Source organism: Pinus tabuliformis, chromosome X (genome assembly GCF_031772625.1).
Source record: "Pinus tabuliformis cultivar Carrire ecotype Pingquan chromosome X, CPIR1, whole genome shotgun sequence".
Lineage (NCBI taxonomy): Eukaryota > Viridiplantae > Streptophyta > Pinopsida > Pinales > Pinaceae > Pinus > Pinus tabuliformis.
The window spans coordinates 227,426,093-227,447,354 of record NC_142308.1 but is presented as its reverse complement, the minus strand read 5'-3'; positions in this window follow the sequence as shown (position 1 = coordinate 227,447,354).

The window sequence follows — 21,262 nt, the reverse complement described above, 5'->3', positions numbered from 1 at the left end:
TCATCTACCCCTCTGTATGATTCATCAAATCATGAGGTTGTCGAAAAACATCTTGAATTTTCTGATCATGGTTGTCATGATCTCCATACTTATTCATTTTATTATGATGTTGATTCACTCATTGTTAATCTTTCTAAGCCACTGGTCTCCAATGATCTATATATTGACAAAGTGGAAACCACGCAGGCTATCAAGGCATTTCAACCTAAGGTGATGGTTATGTCAGGCCCTCGCTGTCCTTAGGTTAGTTCCACTTCTAATAAGAAAATTTTCAAAACACTCATGGCTCCTCATCACTCATGTGTATGCACTGAAGATCAATCCAACACACAAATTTCACTTAATCCACCGGAATCACATGATCCCATCGCTTGCGCACTAGAGGAATCATTCATAGTGAGAAGACTTGCAAGGCATAAGTTGTCTCATTTTCTCATGTTTTCTTGTCTCCCATAGTCAAGAGAGTACATATGTTTATCATTTGTACGCAGTGTGTCAAAACACCATGGTAAGTCCACCGAGTGTTTGTATTTCGCTTTCACTCTTTTCTTTTCCATGTACACGTTTAAAATCAGAGTGTGTTGGTCTTCATTGTTATATCTTTTATGTTTGCGGGTATGCTTGACTGTGCTTCTAGCAAACCATGCCTTCAACAACATGGGCAAGCCAATGCACCAGTGGCTACATTATAAAGAGCGTTTCACGTGAGTAGGCCTATGCACTATTTAGCATAGGAGTAGTAGTATTTGGTTTCTCACTTGCATGTTTGTTTGCTTGCTGAATTGGTTTGGTTTGTTTTCTTGCTCGCTTTTCTTTCTTGTTTTATTTTCCCTTTACTTTGGTATTTTTGTTTCACTTTGTTATGTTTGCTTAATATCATGCTATTTTTTTTTTTGCCAGTAAGTGTTTCCCTCTACTAGTTTTTGGATTTTGAACGAGTATGTGGCCGAGATCCAAGAGTCTTGTGACACTGCAACACTTAGCCAATCCTGTGTATGCCTTCTCTATGCTTGGTTAAACCATCAGCCGATGAGGTCTTGATAGAAAATATGAACCATCTTCAAGGGAAGCTTGGGTCCAACCATGAATCTGTGTCCACACTGGGACACCCCATGCCTGCACTCAACCTTCTCCTCTATGTGATCAAGCTCATTCAAATAGTAGAAATGAAGAAGGGGAAAATCTAAAATAGCAAACCTACATTAGACATCTAACATTCTTATCTGAAGGAACAACCTCTTCTGCTCTCAATTATTCGGGATCCCTCTTCCGCCCCAAAAATAAATAAGTGACTATGCACAATCCTCTTAAAAAATACAAAGGTAAAAGAAGAGAAAGGCTTCCTGTGCAGAGAGGTGAAGCATGCAACTCCACTGGGGCACTGACCAGGCTCACTAGCAGTGGAGAAATGCATGTGTTCCTACATGACTCCATCGGGGTACTGTCCAAGCCTTCTAGCAGCAGAGCAACACCAAAGATGAAAACTTATACTCTAAAATTTTTTAACTCACAAGGAAAACTACCCTTCCCGATTTCGAAACAATGTGATCAAGCTTAAAATTGTTGTTGTGTTTCACTAAGTTGGTAGAAGGTGAACCATATCTATCCATGGGGTATGTTGGGAAGCCAAAGTAAGCCCCACAATTATTCAATACTCCCTGAAAGAACAAGGCCCTGTGCTATCAATATACCAAAACACAGAAGCTGGAGTTCAACTAGTGTGTCACCAAGTGTTATAGCAGCTGCAACACCCTCCAAAATTTTGGCCTACACTCAATTTCAAAGCCTTCCTTGGGTTTTTCCTTGATGTTTTCAAGCACTCAAGCTCATTCGGTGAGCTTGTGTTGAATGGTTTCTCCCTCCTCGCTTGACCATTCAACGGACATCTTTTGCATGTTGGTCACAATGTCATGCTTACAATCATGTTCGAGCCATGCACAAGGTTTTCCTTTGTGAGTACAAGTTGAGTCTGCTATGTAAACTTCCATCGCACTCACACATGAAGTTGTATGCACTATAATGCAAGCGTCATTGTGGTCATTCAACGATCTATCACAAGTGTCGCGCTTGTCTCTCACACCGTCGGTTAGTCATATTGAGTGTATGTTGTCTTGTTAGTTCAATGTATCTAGTCATCAAGTCATGTTGAGTGTGTGTTCAGGAGGTCATGCAGGTATGAAACCACTCATTCACACACTTGGTCATTTTGTTGAGGCTTTTTCGACCGAACCATCTTCAACCTCTCAGACATCTGCTGAGCTGCATTGTTCAGTTTCAGCTCTCAGTGATTATGTACTACTGCCCAGAAATGCACAGAGCTTGAGGCTGCCTCCCAAGTAGTCTCCACCATGCAACCATGGAATCGACTCGACCAATTGTCACCCAGAACAACATAGAAGTTTCATAGCAAGAAATTTCAATTTGTGTTGCCCACAAGGACATCAACATAGACTCCAGCTGGTTAACCAAAGAGTTTGACGGGGCAGAGACCCTCGAACTCACTCCCCCAAAAAATTGCACAAAAGCTACAAAGCATGCCCACTCTGCCGACTGAAGAAACTACGAAGACATGTCGAATAGAGACCTTGTGTCTGTCACTATCTCCCTAAAACAATTATGCAGTTTTTCCAACCAGTCACCCAGTCATTTGGATTGCTACTCAACTGAAAAACTGCGCAGTTTTCATGAGCAGTTCCCCCGCTACCCAACATCCCACTAAGCCTAGAATATATGCAAGGATGTCTACCAGGCCAACCTCCCAGCATTGTGGAGTTTTTTCCAGCAACACTCCCATAGCTTGCTACCATCTCCCTAGAAAAATTGCACAATTTGTGTCAACAACACTCCATCTCACTGCTAGCTCCCGAGAAAAGTTGCACAATTTTTTCTAGTAGCATTCCTGCAGCCCACTGCCAGCCCCCTAGAGAAATTATGCAGTTTTTGCTTCCAATCCCCCTTTGTTGCCTACATTGCCTCCCTCAAATTTTTGCATAGATCTGCCGTCCAGCTGAGCCAAATATCGCAGTCAGTCACTGCTCATCTGGATTGTCCATCTTAGCCTCCCAATGACCACTTCTCAATTTTCACGGTAGTACCCAAAGCCCGTATCCCGGATTGAAATATTCCTTGCGTAGTTTCAGAACCTTGTCCTCTCTCCTGGTCACCTGCATCTGAAAGCGAACAACAATACATCATGGTAGACTAGGAGATTTCTAGATTTATGTCATCTCATCATGAATGATTGCAGACATAGGTACATGGATGGGATATGACGCAATGACAAATGGGGTGAACAAGGAGAGCATAAGAGGAGATTCGTTCGGAAATGGACAAATGAGGAATGCATGTGAGGAGATTGTTTCACGCACAAATGAACCAGGAATGCATGTAAGGATATTGTTTCACGAACGAAAAAGCGAGGTGATTTGTTCGACAACATAGGAACACCTAAAGCATGCTAGAGTAAAAGTGAAGGAGAGATGTGTACATGCAACATCAAGCAAACACAAAGACCATTGAAGACTCCGCACACCTTTCCATGCAGAGGTGAAGCTATGATACACCAACAGGACGTCCATAACTTAGCAGCACTATAGCTCAACAGGCACGCCACTAGTAGCATGAACATACCAGCTTTTTCATGTCGAGTCATGTCATGAGTCATCTCTGTCACATCACTACTATGGGACACATTGTTGTAATCAATGTAATGTAAGGTGGAAGTCCAAGAGACCCACATGTAAATCTAAAGAGTCATGTAAATTTGAAGAGTCATGTAAGTCAAATAGTCATGAGGGAAGTCGAACTGTCACAAGGGCCATTTTTACCCTTGGCTATAAATACCCCTCATTTGTACACGCAAAAGACTTTCACCTTGTCTCCTCCCACATAGCCTTGAGAGTTTGTAATCTTTTCTTTGAGGAGCGAGTAGTGGCTCCAACACCCCGCTAACGGGGTCAGTGATGTAATGGTGTACATATGTGTCTTGGAAATTTTGCTTAATTCATAAGCCTATTAAGAGGCCAGCATGTTTTCACACATGTATTGTATTCCTTTGTAAGACTATCCTTTGGACGCTTGTAATGCATGTTACTTTAAGTTGTATTAAGAAAGTTGAACTATTTTCGGTGTTTTAGTACATATGTTGTTGGAAATGTGTTGTATCAATTGTTAATATTATCTTGGCCATGTGGGCTATCCCACCGGACACTCGACAGATTCATTCGTGTAAACTTATTCTAACGTTCATCGCACTTGTGTGGACTATTCCGCTAGGTGTCATACATGATATCTATTCACCTTGTGTTTGTGACTGCCACATCCATGTGGACTACTACACCAGAAGCTACGCATGTCCTATTATGTTGTGTGTCTCTAGCAGAGTTGGGACTATTCCCTTTCAACCTGAGACTCACTTCCACCCTCTCCCTCTACAGTGAAATAACATTGACACAAGTAACACCAAACACTCACTAGGCACGCGAACATCATTGTTTGAAGACAAAACATACCACTCTCACGTGCTAATGAGCAAGAGCTAAGGCATATCTTTAAGATAATGGCAACTGGACCATCGTATCAGATGGGACTCCTACACCAACTGGTGTGAGGTCTAGTTGGAACTTCATATCAGGAAGATCCCTTGAATGTTGGTGAGTTTAGCACCATCAACATTTCTGGTGCTGGAAAGATGGCCAAATGACAAGCTGAGCCCTCACAATCTGTTTTGAATCTCCGCACATCTAACATGGAATTTTTTATAGTGCACCCTCTGAAATGTTTGTCCAACGGACACATCTCTCATGTCAAGAGGGAGTTTTTGGATGAATTGTCAGAAATCACGTATGATGGTGAAGGCATAGTGGCCTGGCTTGAGCATTTAGATGACTTCCATGCACTCATGGAGAATGTGGAAGGTTTTAATGAAACAGAGACTTCTCACTACTCGCACACACACTTTGCGACCACCCATTGCGATGGTGTACCATACTGCCGCATAACTTCGTGCACTCATTCAAGAATTTCAGTGATCTAATTGAATCTGCTTCTTACCATTTTGATCTTGAAGCATTAAAACAACAGAAGGCCCCACATGAATCGCCTATGGATTTTCCGCAGTGTTTCCATCTATTCATGTTTGAAGCTTCAAAAAATCAGATGAAATTCCAATATCTCATGGATAGATTTGAATATTACCTCACCAAATCACTTTATCCAAAGATGAACCTAAAGTTCAGATCCCACTCAACATAGTTCGGTGATGGAGCTGCGCAATCACAAGTGGATGTCGTGGATGTCACAAGTGATTTTCCACCTTCCCCTCATCAGATAGCTCCACCCCCACAGAGTGATGTGGGAGAACATGCACACACAACTTTTCAACTATCACATCCTCCTACCCTCACTACTCTCAATTTCTACGCATTTTTGGTTGGGAAGCCCATGGGTTGTCATACACACTTGTTGCCTCAACCTTCGCCTCCACATTCTACTGATCCTCTTGATTACACTATCTTGTGTTCTTTTGTTCTGGACTCTAGCCCTGTTGTGAACAAGGATCAAGCCATTGACAGAGTTTATGTTTCACAACCAACCTACCATGTCACTCACGAAGAGTATGACTGAGCATCTGAGCATGAACCCGCGGTGAAGGATGACCTTTTTATGTTTGTGCATCCTCCACTTTTTCTTGAAATCATTGGTGATTATGTAATCTCTGATTTTCCTTGTGTAAATCCATCCACAGATGCATTTACTTCTAATCATTCGCAAAACACACCTGATGTCAGACCATCATTTGATAGTGTAGAGGACAAATCTTTCATTGAGAATCCCCTTGACATTTAATCTAATTTTTCCAGAGGCGTAGAGGTTGAACATTGTTGCTTCTCATCTACCCCTCTGTATGATTCATCAAATCATGAGGATGTTGCAAACATCCTGAATTTTATTGTCATGGTTGTCGTGATCTCTGTAATTATTCATTTGTTCACATTGTTGATTCACTCATTATTAATCGGTCTAAGCCACTGGTCTCCAATGATCTATCTATTGATGAAGTGGAAACCCAGCGGGTTGTCGAGGCACTTTAGCATAAGCTAATGGTTATGTTAGGCCTTCGCTATCGTGAGGTTAGTTCCACTTCTGATCAGAAAATTTTCGAAACACCCAAGGCTCCTTGCCACTCATGTGTATGCACTGAAGATCAATCCAACACACATATTTCACTTCCTCCACCAGAATCACATGATCCCATCGCTTGCGCACTGGAGGAATCATTCACAGTAAGCACACTTGCAAGGCGTAAGTTTTCTCATTTTCTCATGTTTTCTTGTCTTCTACAGTCAAGAGAGTGCATATGCTTATCATCTGTACACAATGTGTGAGAACACCATGGTAACTACACAGAGTATTTGTCTTGTGCTTTTGGTCTTTTCTTTTCTGTGGACGCATTTAAATTCAGAGTGTGTTGGGGTTCATTGTTATATCTTTAATGTTTACTGGTTCGCTTTACTATGCTTCTCGTGAACCATGCGTTCACCAACATGGGCCAGCCAATGTGCTAGTGGATGCATTGGAAATATCACTTCATGAGTAGGCCCATGCATTGTTTAGCGTAGGATTAGGAGTAATGTTTTCTTCCTTGCTTGCATTATCGTTTACTTGCTGAGTTGGTTTGGTTTACTTGCTTTCTTGTTTTCTTTTCGCTTTACTTTGTCATTTTTGTTTAGCTTTGTTATGTTTTCTTAATATCATGTTATTTTTGGTTTTTCCATTAAGTGTTGCCCTCTACTAAGTTTTGGCTTTTGAATGAGTATGTGGTTGAGATCCAAGAGTCTTGTGACACTGCAGCACTTGGTCATTCCTACATCTGTCTTCTCTGTGCTTGGTTAAACCTTTGGCTGATAAGGTCTTGACGGAAAATAAGAACCATCTGCAAGGGAAGCTTGGGTCCAACCATGAACCTGTGTCCACACTGGGAAACCCCATGCCACCACTCATCCTTCTGCTCTGTGTGATCAATCTCATCCAACTAGTAGAAATGAAGAAGGGGAAAATCTAAACGAGAAAACCTATGTCAGAGGCATTACATGCTTCTCTTAAGGAACAACCTCTTCTGCTCTCAATAAGTTGGGATCCATCTTCCACCCCTATTGGCTTAGTCGATCCTGATCCATGTTCAGAGTTAATTGCACCAAACAAAACCATACACTACTGGCCCTTTCGGCATCAACCCACATAGAGCAGACTGAAGTCTCACCTGAAGTAGTATGGGGGGATGTTGGAACCAAGTTTCCGCATCTAGATATCAAGGTGATGTCTTTTATTTCCCTAGATCTACCTTCGCGCAGATCCGTAAGCCCCTAGGGCTTGGTACTTCAACCTCCTTTAATGGCCTCTAGACCTTTGCGAAGGTCTACGATAGGTCTTTGTGGACCCTTAACAAATGAATAATCCACTTACGTGCATGAGAAAGTAACCCTAGATTTGAGTTTGTGCATGCATAATCCACTTACGTGCATGAGAAAGTAACCCTAGATTTGAGCTCTCGTGTATATACTTAAGCATTTAATAAACATAACATAATGTATTATAATCTTCGTGAAAGAACTTAACATGCATTGCATACAGTCAATAAGACTTATCCCATAGAGTCGTGCATCAATAGATCAATATTTCATAAAGACATTATTCCATCACTATATATATCGCAAACATAAATAATAGAAGTAAACAAATAAACACAAAGATTCTTCCACAACCTTCTTTATTGATCTTCAATATGGTATTGCAGACTCAAAATTTCCCAGCGCACTGAGCTGCAGGGGTCTGCGCACTCAGTTGTGGACATTACTCTAGGCCTCCGTGCACTCAGATATGGAGGTCTTCCCTTCTATCTACCCACTGCTTACTTGTCTTTTTTTCTCTCTCGGACATCAACATGCCTTAGACTCTCTAAGACACAACTATTTATAGCTTTTTACATACAATCCCATGGTCCGCAGACCATGGGTGGATCTCAAAACCGACTCGAATTTACATAGACAATGGGCTAAAACCCCTTTTGACTCCTAACTATCTATGCGCTCTGCATCCACAAATTGTGGATACTTTACATCTTTTACCAAAATTTACATCGATACTTGGGCTTTTAACCCCAAAACTAATCCAGGGAACCCCATCCCAATAGGCTCCCAAAACAAAGGTCATGACTCGCCCTCAACTCACTCGGCTGGTGCGGCGATCTTGCTGCAACGATCTCCCAGCTCCACTTACAAAAATGCAACCTCGGTAGCGCTGTGTAACTTCCTGCTTGACCGCTTCTACAAGCTGCTTTGTAGTTGGTCCTTCCATGGCTAGCTTCATCATTTGTTGTGTTTGTTGCAAGCCCATTAAATTCTCTTGAATGTTGATTATTACTTGGTAAGCCTCTTCTAACCAAGGTCCCAACCTAACCTTAATAACAACCTCCTTCTTCTGAGTTGCTTATACCTAGGCGAGGAGTTTTTTCCCCTCCTGCAACTTGGTGAGGCACTACACTGGAGCATTTGAGCACGTCGTCACCCTAACCTCATCATACTGCTTCTGGAGCTCGCGAACCTCTGTATTTAGAATCTATAGGTTTGGGTCTTCTTGCAGAGTCGTTACCAACTCCATCACATGTTCAAATAAGGCCAAGCAGTCAGTGACTACGGCATCCAAAGTGTCCATCCCTTCCTTGATGGCGGCTCCACACTACTCTTTGACCTCAGGTGGAGTCGTAGGCTACAATTTGAGTTGCAGCTCCGTTATTTTCATATTAAGTTTGAATTGAAATCGTGCAACTTTTGTCTTCACCTCGCGCACTCCTGCAGCTAATTTACAGATCTTGGCTTTGGGTTGTGCATCCTTTAGAATGTGCAGATCTGACACTGTTCTGCACGCCTCTTCTACCGCGGCCTCCAGCCTGGAAATTTGTGCCTGCATTGTATCTTTTTCCTTCAAGGCCTACATTTTCTTAGTGAACATAGTTCATTGTTCACCCTGTATTAACTTATCAAATTGAGAGTGCACTGCTCCCGAGCTCTCAATTCCTCTATCACCCCTACCTGCAGTACGCGAAGAAGCTCATTAGGGAGCGTTGCAATGTTTAGCCTGATGTTCTTAAGGGTACTCAAAATTATGAGGTCATCGGTTGACTTTGTGCATAGGGACCCTTCTAGTAAAGAAACTGTGTGAAGGTCCAGGGTCCTTGCCAATTCCGCAGCCTAACTCACCGCAATGTTAGGCTCACTTGTGCTAGGCTCTCTTGAACTACACCAACCTGTATCCTGCTAATTTGGATTTGTAGCTTGCGCAGATCCTTCTAGATGCTCCCCAGCATCTGCATGTACTGTTTCTCGAACTATTGCAGCAGTTTAGTTGTAGTATCCCAGACTTTGTCACCAATCTCATCGAGATCACCCTCTGCCAACACCATGGGATCAACCTGCAGCTTGTCCGCTTTCTACTTTTTCTGGGGACTTTCCTACTACTCCTCTCTGCACTTCCTTAGATGGAATGGCGCACTCTTCCCCTCATCTCCTCCTCTGCCCTGTTTGAATTGCTCTTCCTCCTTGGTCTCAGGTGAAGGGGATTTTCCACTTCACTTTGATTAACGTTGCTCTTGCTCAGCCTACTCCTTAGCAGCACACTCCTTCTCCATCCTGGATTTTTCTGCAGCTTCCTTCTTCCATTGCGCAACCAATTTTTGCATAGTTGGCTGAATTCTTCCTTTTCTTTTCTGCCGAGCTTCCCATGCCCTCACTAGTTATGACATCCAAGTCTAATGGGGTGTGCCATTCTATTGGCTAGCACTTGATTACCTCCTGTATGTCATGATCTGTGACCAAATATGGTAAATCATACCATTTCTGTTGCGGGTCTTTTCGTGCCTGAATGTAGACCCTGTTATCACTCAGGTTTTCCCAAAAGTTGCAAGAAAGGGAAAGGAGGCTGAGGTAACCACTAACCAATATTTTAGATACATAATCTACCCAATTTGTATCTAGAGAGGGCTCTCTCTTTATGATTTAGCTTTGTTTTTAAAGGTATTAGGCTAGTTATGAAGTTCTGGAGTTTTGTTTGAGTTTGGGTGGTGAGATTCAATAGAACAGAGAGGTAAAACAGAGTAGTTCAGTCCATTGGGCTAATGGAGTCAAAGAAGATGGCTTTCTGGATTTGGTTTGTTAATAAAGGATGGTTTCACAGAGCAAGGTAGTCAAATAGGGAACAAATAAAGACTTGAAAACAGATGGAATGGGCTCAAATGGGGTGAAGGGAAGTTGAGAATCCTTCAACCTATTTAAAGAGGGAAATTGGATGATTACTGATAAGAAGTAGTTAAGTATACTTTAGCAAATAATCAACATGAAAGAATTAGGAAACAAGAGCAATTAAGATTTCACTACTTATCCTAATTCTGAAGAAAACATAGAGAACAATAATCACTGAAAACAGAGTGCAATCAAGAATATTCTGAAATTAAATCTTTTCTTTATCATTCAGATTATGAAACACAAATGATATAATAAACTAAGAAAAATTTAAGACACAAGATATAGAGGACTTATTAATCCAGTGCTTGATTCAAAAATTCTGTGACAAGTCCTCTGCTTCAATTCTTCATCCAGTAGGCCATGCAACAGTTGATTCCAACAGCTATTTATTCCAAAAAATCAATATTACAGCAGAGTCTAGGAATCCACCCTCAATACTCTAATGGAGGGGGTATTTATGCAACAAATTATACAACAAATATCTCAGTGAGATAAGATCTAGGATGACTAATAATAGTTTACAAGTAAATAGAAACAACTAGTCTTGAAAATAGAAAAAGATAATTGATGTTGTGCTGGTTCGGTTTTTGTTGAATGTGTTGGAGGCAGGCTCTATGAGTTGGATTGCAGCCGCTTTCTTCAGTAACTCTACGCTGCCTGCCCTTTTCTTACTGATACTCTTTAACCCTGACCTGGTACCCTTTGACTGTGATCTGATACACTTCAACCCGTTTAGAACCCTGTTCATCTTTATTTACCTTACTATGGTTAATTGCCCAAATTTCTCCTTTTACCCACGGTAACTATGTAGTAGGATGAATACCTGTTGTTGGGACATTGGAGGTTGTTCTGCGCCTTCTAATTCATAACATTCAGATCTTTCTGTGGAGATTGTGTTAATTCGTGCACAAATTTCTGGTCTCTGAGATAGCTGAAAAGGAACCTGTAATTGAGGAGGAAATTGTATAATGGTGGGTTGAATGGCCGGCTACGAGCTCGTTCTGCAGTTCTTCTGGTCGGGCGGCGGTTTGACACTGGACTGCTGGCCTTGGTCTTTGTTTTGTATGAGAAATACTGGATGCAACAAACAGCAAAAATGGCAATTTTTCAGTTTTATTTGAAAAAATGAAGGTTTGGCAGGACTTTTTGATTTGATTGGGCAGATGACGTAAGCGGTACGGATGACGTCAGTGGAAGACGTGGTGGGTGACATGGAAGATGACGTCGGCGGAGGGTGGATGACATGGCGGGTGACATGGCAGGTGACATCAACAAAGGATAGATGACGTCAACAGATGACGTTAGCAGAGGGCGGTAAGCGGTTTTGCCCACACTGCTTTTGGGGCTGAGTGGTATTGAGTGGAGGGTGAGCGAGCACGTTGGATTGGCAACGCGTGGTAGAGGTATGGCAGAAAACCGCCGGTCCCCCGCGAGTTAATGCTCGATGGTAAGGGGGGTCGCGATATCGATATAGACCGTTGGATGATCGGGGGATGATCAGACAGCGGACGGGTGTCGGAGATGGTGCAGGTTTATGTGGCAGGCCCGATGTATTTATTAAATGATTTTAATAGTTTTCTGGCATATTTCTATTTGGGCAGGGCTTGGTTATTTATTAACCTGGATGGTTAATTAATCCCATTATCGCGTGGCAGGGAAAGTTTATTAACGAATTCATAATAAATCCGTTAATTCCTGTTAAACAGTGCTATGGTCGTATTTTGACCGAGGCGGGAATATATAAAATTTGGGGGTTTTTTAATATATTTGTATAATACGAGATGGGTGATATTTATATGGGATTTACTTAATAATCGTTAAAAGTTAATATGAATTTTGAAGTGGAAAGCGCTAAGTTATAGTGTTAAGAAACTTAGGCTAACATGGGAAAAGGGGTTTTTCAAGCAATATTATGCATTTCCTAAGTAAAATAGGGATTTACTTAAGCGATCTTTATGAAATGGAATAAGTGGTTTAATGAGTGATATTAAGAGCATATCTTAATAGTTTAGGAGGAATTAGTTAATGACTAGGGAAAAGTATGAAGGGGAGTTAGTTATTTAACCTTGCCTCGCTTGAGCTGCAACAAGTATAATGTTTACCTAGCACTTGTGATAGAGATGGAGATTAACACATTTAAAGACATAATCTATCACAAGTATCATTCTACAACACCATCTACCTACCCTGTCTACTTTGGCCTAGCATTTTTTCTTCTTTGTTCGGATGCACTTAGACTGACAAACCCTTAGCAATCTTCTTTTCTTTTCATGGTATGCCTACCTGAGTTTGCACTTATTACATCCAAGGGCTTAGATTTAACTGTTGACCTCCTTTTTATTTACTCTACCTATCTATTTATCTGCCAAGATTAAATAGATTGGTCAGATTTTATTCTCTATCTCTAAAACAGGAAATTCAAATATTAACTAGCCAAGATTAAGCTGTTTGGAAATTCATCAATTGTGGCATAAATTAACAAGCTTCACACAATGCTTATTACAAAAAACAAAAAAGTAGTGGAATTTTGGACTTGCACACTTTCCTGGTCTATTTTTCTTTTGGGTTCATTTCTTTCACTTTTTTGACCATTTTATTATTTTTACCCTTTGATTTTTCTTTTAGGGTATACCCTCTTTACATTTTTTGCATTTTTTGAAATTTTTGATAATATGGAAACCTTTACAACAAGGAAAGGAATGAACATATTACAGAGCTCAACAAGTCAATCATGAAATATTACACCTATTGGTATAGGAGCAATAATAGTGGCTCCACTTGGGGATGGCTTTCCCTGGTGGAAAGTCAAGAGCAACAGGTCAGATGGCCTTCTGCATAACTTGGACTGTGCTCTGAAGTCTCCTTCTGTTGGTTTCTTTATTATATGTATGACAGTACATTTGTGAAGCTTAGGGCCTTCTCTTTGGGCTTCAACTCCAACAAGTCACTATCCAATCAACACCAAACCTTTATTCTTCCTACTTGAATCTCGCTTGAGCACCTTGTAACTTAGGTAAGAATCTTCAGTCTTGGTCTTTTCATCAAAAATCTTTTTAACCTTTTCCTGCACAACTTGAGATCTAACCTGAAACTAAAAGGTGCTGCAACCTTCAAAACAAATTAGTAAATCATCAAGATCTTAAGGCCTTTTGATTGGATTCAAATCTTTTAGGATTTATTTCATAATCTACTGAAAATTGAATTAAATCAAACTGAAATCCTACCTACTCTATATTATTGAAAATCAGGTTGAATTAAATAATACAAAAGTGCTAATGAAGCCAATCAAGCAACTGTAGAAAGAAATGAACTGCTTGACTGATTGTCAGTGAAATCAGAAGCATAATTTGATCATGTACCCACATAATTGAAATTGTGATATATAAAGGCCACTGCTGATGTATTTGGTCTTCATAGAGAAAACATGTTAAAGAATTTGAGTTGAGAAGGACCTCCATATAATCTGCTATAGGATCAACAAAAGCATAAAGTGTGATAGTTTCTTCTAGGCCTTCATTGTCTAATTGATCAGCTATATCCTCAGTACTAAACCCAGCAACTAATTCTTCAGTCTTTCTCTTGAAAGCATAATCATCTTCAATCTGCAAATTGAAAGGTAGTAGAATTTTTTCATGGTTTGGAGAAGGAAGGTTTTGTAAGAATTCTTTAGGATCACAGAAATTATATGATTGAATTTGAGAATGAAAAAGTTTAATTTCATTTTCATATTTTTCAACGACTAAATTAAGAAAACACATTTTAATTTTATGAGGGTATTCTCTTGATTTGACCATTATAAACACCACCCTTAAAAAATCTTCATCAAGCTGAAATTTTGATAACACTTCCCTGAATTCATTTAAAGCTTCATCAAATGAAATATTTTCCACAAACCCGGTCATCCTGTCTCACTATTAATTCTTTGGAATACGGATTATTTGGTTGTGGAATTGATGTGAAACTTGAAGCTCTGGATATTTGAACGACAATGTTTTGATTGGAAAATGGCTATCAAAAGAGTCAGAAGAATGATGCTCAAATGTGCATGGAGATTTTATATTTACAATTTTTAAATGAGATAACTTAAAAACTACTCTAAGATCTTCTCCAAACTACAATATACATTGGAAAACTCTATCAATTTAGAAAGAACATAACATCTTGGATAACAATCCAAGTTAAAAGCCTCATCTTTTTATATTGTTCTTTCAAGTTCATTCCTCCAGTGGGGTCTTAGTTGTGAAATTGATGTGGAGTTGCTAGGTGGATGATTTTAACCTTTGTGTGTCTGATCACTATCCACTATCATAGATCAAATCCAAACCTGTAAGACAATTCTGAAGAAAAAGTTAGTTTCTCCAGGAAACTAAATTTTGAGTATTCTATTATTATTTTACTTTTTTATAAATTTTCTAAACAACTTTTATGATTTCTTTAAGAGGCTTTAGATATGAGATTTGAACCTTCTTAAAGACTTATTTGACAAGAGGAACTGATCAAGTATTTGAAACCAAATGTTCATTCCATAAGCTAGACCGGAGATAGACTAAAGCAACATTCATTTACTTCTACAATTGCAAAGCAAAAGCATTTCAAAGGCCACCTAGCTAACTTCAGGCTCCGTTTGTAGCTTATGAAATAAACAATAGTAACAAACAATTATTCAGGTCCCCAGTGGAGTCGCCATTGATGTTATCACTCAGGTTTTCCCAATAGTTGTAAGAAAGGGAAAGGAGGCCGAGGTAACTACTAACCAATCTTTTAGATACAGAATCTAGCCAATCTGTATCCAGATAGGGCTCTCTCTTTATGATTTAGCTTTGTTTTTAAAGGTATTAGGCTCGTTATGAAGTTCTGGAGTTTTGTTTGAGTTTGGGTGGTGAGATTCAATAAAACAGAGAGGTAAAACAAAGTAGTTCAGTCCATTGGGCTAATGGAGTCAAAGAAGATGGCTTTCTAGATTTGGTTTGTTAACAGAGGATGGTTTCACAGAGCAAGGTAGTTAAACAGGGAACAAATAAAGACTTGAAACAGATGGAATGGACTCAAATGGGGTGAAGGGCAGTTGAGAATCCTTCAACCTATTTAAAGAGGGAAATTGGATGATTACTGATAAGGAGCAGTTAAGTATTCTTTAGAAAATTATCAACATGAAAGAATTAGGAAATAGGAGCAATTAAGATTTCACTGCTTATCCTAATTCTGGAGAAAACATAGAGAACAATAATCATTGAAAACAGAGTGCAATCAAGCATATTCTGAAATTAAATCTTTTCTTTATCATTCGGATTATGAAACACAGATGATATAATAAACTAAGAAAACTTTAAGACACAAGATATATAGGACTTATTGATCCAGTGGTTGATTCAAGAAGTCTGTGACAAGTCCTCTACTTCAATTCTTCATCTAGTAGTCCATGCAACAGTTGATTCCAATAGCTCTTTATTCCAAAAAATCAATATTACAGCAGAGCCTAGGAATCCACCCTCAATACTCTAATGGAGGGGGTATTTATGCAACAAATTATACAGCAAATATCTCAGTGAGATAATATCTAGGATGACTAATAATAGTTTACAAGTAAATAGAATCAACTAGTCTTGAAAATAGAAAAAGATAACTGATGTTGTGCTGGTTCGGTTTTTGTTGAATGTGCTGGAGGCAGGCTCTATGAGTTGGCTTGCAGCTTCTTTCTTCAGCAAATCTGTGCTGGCTACCCTTTTCTTACTGATACTCTTTAAACCTGACCTGATACTCTTTGACTGTGATACACTTCAACCCATTTAGAACCCTGTTCACCTTTATTTACCTTACTGTGGTTAATTGCCCAAATTTCTCCTTTTACCCACGGTAACCACGCAATAGGATGAATACCTATTGTTGGGACATTGGAGGTTGTTCTGCGCCTTCTAATTCATAACATTCAGATCTTTCTGTGGAAATTACGTTAATTGGTGCGCAAATTTCTGGTCTCTAAGATAGCTGAAAAGGCACCTGTAATTGATGAGGAAACTATATAATGGTGGGTTGAATGGCCGGCTACGAGCTCGTTCCGTAGTTCTTATGGTCATGCACCGATTTGACACTGGACTGCTGGCCTTGGTCTTTGTTCTGTATGAGAAATACTAGACGTAGCGAATAGCAAAAATGGCAATTTTTCTGTTTTATTTGAAAAAATGAAGGTTTGGCGGGACTTTTTAATTTGATTGGGCAGATGATGTAAGCAGTACAGATGACGTCAGCGGAAGACGTGGTGGGTGACGTGGTGGATGACCTCAGCAAAGGTTGGATGATGTGGTGGGTGACGTGGCGGGTGACATCAGCAAAAGGATAGATGACGTCAGCGGAGGGCGGTAAGCAGTTTTGCCCGCACCGCTTTGGGGGCTGAGTGGTATTGAGTGGAGGGCAAGTGAGCACGTTGGATGGGTGACACATGGTAGAGGTACGACAGAAAACCGCAGGTCCCCCACAAGTTAACGCTCTGTGGTAAGGGGGGTCACGATATTGATATAAACCGTTGGATGATCGGGGGATGATCGGACGGTGAACGGGCATCGGAGATGGCAGGGGTTTATGCGGCAGGCCCGATGTATTTATTAAGTGATTTTAATAGTTTTCAGACATATTTCTATTTGGGCAGGGCTTGGTTATTAATTAACCCGGATGGTTAATTAATCCCATTATCGCGCGGCAAGGAAAGTTTATTAACGAATTCATAATAAATCTGTTAATTCCTGTTAAACAGTGATATGGTCGTATTTCGACCGAGGCGGGAATATATAAAATTTGGGGGTTTTTTAATATATTTATATAATATGGGATGGGTAATATTTATATGGGATTTACTTAATAATTGTTAAAAGTTAATATGAATTTTGAAGTGGAAAGCGCTAAGTTATAATGTTAAAAAACTTAGGCTAAAGTGGGAAAAGGGGTTTTTCAAGCGATATTATGCATTTCCTAAGTAAAATAGGGATTTACTTAAGCGATCTTTATGAAATGGAATAAGTGGTTTAATGAGTGATATTAAGAACAGAATTTAATATTTTAGGGGGAATTAGTGAATGACTAAGGAAAAGTATGAAGGGGAGTTAGTTATTTAACCTTGCTTCGCTTGAGCTGCACCAAGTATAATGTTTGCCTGGCACTTGTGATAGAGATAGAGATTAACACATTTAGAGACATAATCTATCACAAGTATCATTCTGCAACACCATCTACCTACCCTGCCTACTTTGGCCTAGCATTTTTTCTTCTTTGTTCGGGTGCACTTAGACTGGCAAACCGTTATCAATCTTCTTTTCTTTTCATGGTAAGCCTACCTGAGTCTGCACTTATTACATCCAAGGGCTCAGATTTAACTGTTGACCTCTTTTTTATTTACTCTACCTATCTATTTATCTGCCAAGATTAAACTGTTTGGTCAGATTTTATTCTCTATCTCTAAAACAAGAAATTCAAATATGAACTAGCCAAGATTAAGCTATTTGGCCATTCATCAATTGTGGCATAAATTAACAAGCTGCACACAATGCTTATTACAAAAAACGAAAAAGTAGTGGCATTTTGGACTTGCACACTTTCCTGGTCTATTTTTGTTTGGGGTTCATTTCTTTCACTTTTTTGACTATTTTATTCTTTTTACCCTTTGATTTTTCTTTTAGGGTATACCCTCTTTACATTTTTTACAGACCCAGTGGAAGTCAGCTTTGAATGCGGCATAAGCTGACAACTCCTTGTACAAGGTCGGGGACAACCTTGGGCGGTGATTTATGTCCATGCGGAGGCTTGCTTCCATCAAAAGCTAGAATATTTTTGTTTCTGTGACCCACAAGGGGTCCTTTGTGGCCCATAGGGAGGAAAACTGTGTGGCCTCTAGCAATCCTTCTTTCAGCGAAGGAAATTGGGTGTCTTCTAGAAGCTCCCATGCGACCAACGCGATGGAGAGCAGCAACCAAGCATAATGAAATGGCTTGGTCTCATCCTGGACCTGGTGGAAATCCACGAGGAATTCACTGCTGATCTAGGTGGATGTTGGTGGCCACCCACCTATTGCACTTGGACCCCCACAACTATCTCTTTCATTTTTTCAGTTTCCTTAATTGTAGCACTGTTTACTATTTTTAGCAATTTTTCGGGTCCTGAACTTCCAGAGTCGTTTTGAGGCCCTAAACGACGTTTTTTGGGAAAAATGGAATCAACATTCTAGTCCTTGGATAGATCTTTCTAACAAGGTATTATGCACATCAAACAGAGATTGTATGACAAAGTTACAACCCTGGGAAGTTGATGTACCAATTTACCCAAAATGGGGCCCATAGTTTGGTGCTTCATTTCCTGGGGTTAGGGTTTTGGATGTTTAGGGTTTTCCATTGTTTCTCAACAATAAACAGGCATTCGAGCCTCATTGTAAGATAGTTCAGAGGCATGTAGCCACCACATCTCTTCTCAGAGATAAGCTACCATCGCCCCAGCTGGTTTATTTCCATTTCTGTTTGTAAGCATATTTTAGTATTTTACATTAATGAAGTATTATTTCGAATGCATCTATATATTTATGGTTATTTATGTAATTTGTTGCATTCCTGTTTAAATCTGGATCAGTGGTATTAGAGTGGTCTGCTCTTTCTCGGTTTTTCTTTGCATGTCCCCAACGAGGTCAGGATATAAGGAGTTAACGCTTGAACTGGTCGAACCTTTGCAAGACCAGACTCATAAATCCCGATGACCTCCCATGGCGAATGAAAAGAAAGACGAGGGGGTAGGAGATCCTATCAAAATCTTGATTGAAGAAGCCCTCGAGCGACAAAGGAATGAGATGATGGAAAACTTTGGCTAGATTCTTCAGTGACTACCCAGGGGCAACGCATCTGCTTCCAACAGCTATAGTGGAAACGCCACACTCTTTAAGGTACAAGTTAACTTTTAAATCCCCATATTTGAGGGTCAGATAGACACATATGTCATAGATAAATGGTTAAATCTACTAGATGGTTATTTTTTTGTTCATGACTTTTCTAGTCGGGAAAATATCACTTTTTCACTTCTCAAAGCAGCCCCCCACGTCAAAGACTACTGGGAAAAGGCATGAAAGTACGGGCTCACTGTTTTTAGCCACACCCACTTGGAATTCATTCCGGGATGCCATTAAGGAATAGTACTACCCTATCAAGAGCTATGAGGAAAAATACATAAAGTGGACCACGCTACAGTAGGGAAGGGCCCAAGATGTGCCAGAGTTCACAAAAATTTTTCATACCCTTCACACAAAGTTGGGTATCAAGGATTCTAAGCTGCATTTGGTACTCAAATACCGCGACTTCCTACATAGATACATCCAGGACAAGATGGGGTTCCTGAACATCTCCTCGTTGAGCATGACATACTGATACGCTATCAAGATCGAGCAGAAGTTTAAACAAAAGAAGCCGCAAGAAAATAACAACACCACGAAGTCAAAGAAGGACACAGAAAAGTGGTGTGATTTCCATAAGATGATTTCCATAAGATACAGAAGAGGGGAAGTGTCTTTTCCACACACAAATGTGGGTGAAGGGTTCGCTGCTGCAATTCATTATCGACAGTGGCAGCCAAAAGAACCTCATTTCAGCAGTGGTCATGAAGTGGCTGGGACTACCAACCATACCACACCTACAACTGTACAACATCGGGTGGCTTCACCAAGGAAGAGATCTTCGAGTCCACCAGCAGTGTCACCTTCCCTACAGTATCAAGCCCTTCACAGATGAGGTATTGTGTGATGTTTCACCGCTTGATGTTTGTGATGTATTATTAGGCCAACCATACTTGTGGAGGTGACATGCTGTGTATGAGTCAAGGCCTCCCACTGTTATTATTTCTTTAAGTAATACATTATACAGGATAATGGAGGTAGCCCCACCTACCGCCACTTCTTTGATCTCTGCTAAGAAAGGCAGTAAGATCATCTCCTAGACTAGGAAATTTATTTTGTCGAGTTCGCCCTCAAAGTAAGGGGAAGATCGTAGCCACATCCATGGCCCCTAGGAAGGGTTCCTCCACACAGCAGAAGTAGGTGGATATGGTCATGAAATAAGATAGGAACATCTTCTCTTCACCCATATGGGTATCATTGCACTGTCAGGTCAAGCATTCATCCGATTTGACTTCCGGAGCACCTCTATCCAACGGGCCGATCTATTGCCACTCCATTCTAGAAAATGCTAAGTACAAGCAGCGACATGATCAGCATCAGGTACCACAAAAGTTTCAAGTGGGAGAAAAAGTCAGGTTGCATTTGCAGAAAGAACGCCTTACAAGAGCCCATCAGAAACTCAACCCACTCCGACATGGTACATACACGATTACCAAGGTTATGGGAAACAATACTATGGAGCATAGCATTCCCCCATTCCTTCGCTTGCACCAAGTTTTCAATGTGGATAGAACTCGACCATGCTTCCCACCATTATTGGACACATCAGAGGTTGCAGAACAACTCACCAGGGACCAAGTTCAGTATAAGTTTCCTTGTCTCATGAAGGAACTCAACGGAATGGGGACCATTGCTTCCTAATGGGGGAGGAATGATCCAAGTGGATTTTGGTGGCTACCCACCTATCCCACTTGGACCCCCACAACTATCTCTTTCAGTTTTTCATTTTCCTTAATTGTAGCACAATTTACTATTTTTAGCAATTTTTCGGGTCCTGAACTTTTGAAGTTGTTTTGAGGCCCTAAACGACGTTTTTTGGGAAAACTAGGAGCAACATGGTTCCATGGACCAATTTTTCTCATCCCAAAGTTGTATTCCTCGGATATATCTTTCTAACGAGGTATTCTACGCATCAAACAGAGATCATATGCCAAAGTTACGACCCCGGGAATTTGATATACCAATTTACCCAAAACAGGGCCCATAGTTTGGTGCTTCATCTCCTAGGGTTAGGGTTTTGGATGTTCAGGGTTTTCCATTGTTTCTC